This window comes from Amia ocellicauda, unplaced genomic scaffold (genome assembly GCF_036373705.1).
Source record: "Amia ocellicauda isolate fAmiCal2 unplaced genomic scaffold, fAmiCal2.hap1 HAP1_SCAFFOLD_32, whole genome shotgun sequence".
Taxonomy (NCBI): Eukaryota; Metazoa; Chordata; class Actinopteri; order Amiiformes; family Amiidae; genus Amia; species Amia ocellicauda.
The window spans coordinates 1,269,441-1,273,993 of record NW_027102887.1 but is presented as its reverse complement, the minus strand read 5'-3'; the positions used below and the strand labels follow the sequence as shown (position 1 = coordinate 1,273,993).

The 4,553-nt window shown below is 35.9% G+C and overlaps 1 non-coding gene across 1 annotated transcript; it reads left to right on the top strand.

Annotated features, from left to right (window-relative positions):
• The first annotated feature begins 223 nt into the window (after positions 1 to 223).
• Positions 224 to 338, top strand: LOC136730545 (U5 spliceosomal RNA). Its single transcript, XR_010809339.1, has one exon. It is a non-coding gene; the product is annotated as a U5 spliceosomal RNA (small nuclear RNA).
• Positions 339 to 4,553: the final 4,215 nt, after the last annotated feature.

The following is a 4,553-nucleotide window of genomic DNA, read 5'->3' as shown; positions in this document are numbered from 1 at the left end:
AGAGACATATACACACACACACACACACACACACACACACACTTTCACACAGAGACAGGCACACACACACACACACACACACACACACATACATACATACATATGGAAAAGAAACAATACTTTTATAAATCACAATAAGATGTAATAAAGTACAGAAAAACTAAATGTAAGAAAATGTGATCTTTAATACACACAAATATGTATGGCTGGTCGGATGCGTCTTGGACTCGGGTTCCTCTTCATTACGTATAACGCTTTTGCCTTTTGCTAAAGCTTTCCGTGGAGGGGATCGTGGGTGAGTTTGTACCATTCTTGGGGGGCTCTGCCTTGTTGGGGCGGAGCTGTGATCCAGGTGAACAGCAGATCGGGCATAGGTGGGCATGTGGGCAGAGGAGTAGGAAGGCCGGTCAAGCAAATAAGCTTGCTAAGGTACGCAGCAGCAGCAAGCAGCCCCCCCATCCAGCCAGCCAGCCAGTCTGGCTGGCAGTGACTGAGTGGTTGACAGACGGCAAGCAACGGAATGTACGTGCTCTGTGATGTCATAGCAGTCAGCTGAGAGAGGCTCGTGATGTCATCGCTGAGCTGGCTGGCTGGCTGGCTCTGTGTGTGTGTGTGTCTGTGTCTGTCTGTTTTTCTGTTTGTCAGTCTGTCTGTCTGTCTCTCTCTCTCTCTCTCTCTCTCAATCTCCCTCTCAATTCAATTCATTTGTATTGTCAAAGCAATTGGACATACATACATACATACATACATATATGTAGCGTAAGGTACACTTATACATTTCAATTAAAGAAGTGAATTCATAGTATCACCTTATCACGAATCCTGGAGTCTTGTAGAACTCAATTTCTGTAATAATTGGACGCAGACACCAATTCCAAAGATATAAATTGTCAAATTTATTTAAAAACAAAGACTAAATGTAGCACTACACTAATTATACAAAAGGGAAAAACTAATTAAAATTCAACTCTAGATCAACAAATCAAAGACAAATCACTTCCGTGACCAAATCAAAGACCATGGGATCCCATAGGATAACACACAAATCGTTAAACAAAAAAGGTTATAAACACATTGACTACAATACCGGTTAGTAATTCTAGGAATCACTAAGAAACAGTTGAAAGTGCTAAACTGATGGGATATGTAGTACTTTATACTCGAGTGGTCTATGCGATTACACCCTGTTGGTGTTATTAAGAACGCCAAGTACCAGAATGCAGAGCGGGACTGATTTTTGTGCCGTGACTTGTCGGGGGAAAAAGGCGCAGAAAAAACGGACGAGAAGGTGAAGGTAGTATGGCGGTGATGCACGCGTTGGTGAAGTGGGAAAGCGGGGTCGACAAAGACTCTTACAGCGTGATTCCCACTGCTTGCTTTCGCAATTTTGATTTATTCAGCATTGCTGATGATGACGAAGAGACGATTTGAAACTTCAGAGCAGAGTGGAGAGACACGAACAAACCTCCAAAAGGTGGATGGCCTGTCCATGAAGCGCAGATCATTATGACTGGTAACAATGTTTATTTAAAAAAAAAACATTAAAGTCTTTACATGCTATTTGATATATACAATCACAGTATATTTGAAATGAATGTTTAAGTTATTAATGTGTTGTACTTCTAACATACTCTCATAACATGGTAGGTGGTGGTGAGGGCGCTAAAAACTCGTCATACTTGACTGGCATTTGTAAGAACGATTTATTGTGTGTTGTGCTTTACAATAAAATCCCCCAAATCACAAAATAAATTAAACCAGATATAATTTAACTTCAGTTTTGATTCAGTGTTGGCTGTTCATCTTAATTTGTATGGTCAAAGCACAGTATTTTTATGACAAATAAATATAATCCCCAAATATCTGTGGACATAATGCAGGGTTTTATTTATTTTATTTTTATTTTAGGAAAAGAAGGCGAACTAAGAAGAAAACTTAATGACCTAACAAAAATGCCCTGTCCTAAAATGAAGAGAGTACCTAAACCAAACAAAAAACTTCAAATTTCAGATGATAGTGACCTTGATGAACCACAGTTACCGGTGAGATAATTACTGCAAATATAAAATAAATGTATTGCAGGATTGTTTTTTTTTAATCATATTCATATATATATATATATATATATTTTCATTTTAAACTCTCTTCCTCTCTGAATACAGCACAAAATAAGAAAGAAAACCGATGGAGCTTCAAGAATTAGATCCCGTCATATTCTACAGACATTTAAAGAGTCCAGTGAAGTTGAGCTACAGCAAAAAGTTAAGCAGCTCGAAAAGGAAAACACAAGACTTAAAAATGAAAACCAATGTCTTCGAAACCGTATGGTTGATGGTAAGTTTTTTTATTTATAGCAAATAATTCCTTACCTTGATAAATGTTATTCTTCAGTAATTTAGATTCCAGAGTAATGTATTATAGTTGATCATACTGAAGTAATCTAGAACCACAATACAGACTCTTAATGTGCACTGTCTAATAGTTTAATAATACTGATTATTAAATAAAGTTTTTCAACATAACTTCATAATCCTACATTAATGACTATATGCATTACATTAGACCTGGTAATTCTTGTATTTTATCTTTTTTATTTTTTTTGTAGCTAATGTTAATGACCCACAAAAAGGTCAGTTTGCCAATAACATAGAGCAAGTCTCTCAAGTATAATTGCAGGCATTGATGGTTTTGTTTTCACTTTGTATTAAATATATTACTAGAAATGATTATCATTTAATACTAAGGTTTTTTTCTCCAGAGATTCCAGACCTTTTGGACAATCTGAAAAAAATTGTAACAAAAGCCACATTTATCAGCAATGAAGACAAAAGTGTGTCACCATCAAGTGGTTCTGACAGCCCCACAGCAAATTGTTCTGAATCTGACAAAGAATCACCAAAACAGGTATAACACTCTTGGTCTACAATATTACAAAGACAAGGTAAAAATATATATATTGAAAACAAATATTGGTTGTAAACAATCTAATGATGCTACATTATCAGTTATATTCATAGTTAAAGTTGATAATAAGAATGTAATTGAATTATGGGTGTCACAGATTCACTGACTTTATTATGTCTGTAAATTAATAAACTTAGAATTGAGACATACTGTGGTCTTTAATAACACATTTCTGTAACAAAATCACAGCCTTACTGATAATGTATTCCACTTAACATAATATAAGAATAGTTTGGGGATAAACTTGTTTTTTATTTACCATTGTCTTTTAGGTGGAAATATTCCCAGGCACTGGAGTTTACATTGACAAACTGTCCTGGATCCTTGCAGAGAGGTGCAGCACGAATACGTCATATGCAAGAACCCTGACGGTTGCTGTCTTTGACTTTCCAACATTATTAAAGAGCAATCTTCGTGGTGGTGGCAGCAAGAGAGATCCAACTTCGGAGAAAAAGACACCTCTGGATCGCTTAAAGGTGGAAGCCATATATGGTATGTAAATGCTGTTGTACAAAATTTCTAACTCTCCTTTTTAACTGTATAGAACACAAAGGGTTAGCATTTGAAATGTTCCTTTGGCCTTTGTTTTAGTTTCAGAGACTAGAGTTAATTTATTAATAAATAATAATACCTTACATGTAGCAGCTGGAAAGATCCCAAAGTGCTCTACAGACTCACTTCACCCACCACCCTCTGGGGTGCAGCCATTTTGTACCAGCAGATTACTACACAGCAGTAAAGGTGGAGTCATAACAAATTTGTTAGACCTGATTGAGGGAAGCCTGACTTAGAATTCAGCCACGTCACTCTTTCAACAACACCTTGTAAATCACCTTGGATTAATGCTTCAGACATATTAATACATAATAATAATGAATAGTGCCATGGGATCCTTGACAATATAAACTTTCATGTCTCATTTAAATTTGACTTTTGAGCAAATACTTCACATTTCAGTCCAGTTGTGCCACATCAATGTAATGCTTAAGCAAGGTATTAATGGAGAAAAGACTGCCTTTGCATAGCTGCTTCGCCAAGTACAGATTTTACTATGAACTAGTGTAAGACAAGTTTAAGAGCATACACCAAAACATTTAAATACACCCACACACAAAAATGTTGATTTACTGTGGCAATATGTAACTAATGAACCCTTCTCAAAGATATGTGGTATGTTTATTAAAAGATTTTTATATATCTATGTGCAAGTCATTAAATCTATGTGATACATGTTTTTTAGGGGCTACCTCGAAAAAATTGCCCAGTACCCCAAAGAGTGTAATTGGTGGTGCAATTAACAGCAAGATAAATGAACTACGACACAGAATGAAACCAGAGTGAAGATTTGAAGAACCAGATCTGTATTTTTTGTTTTGTTTTCAACAGGGTTGGGGTCAATTCCAATTAAATTTTTAATTCCCTTTTCAATTCAATTCCAATAAAGAATATTCTGTGAATGCAAAAAGTAATTGCAATTTTGAATTGATTTGTAGGAGGAATTGGAATTGAAAAACAGGAATTGACCCCAACCATGGTTTTCAGTGAGTGTTGTACAAATTGATAGGTCAGGGTTTCTGTAAAAACTTAAT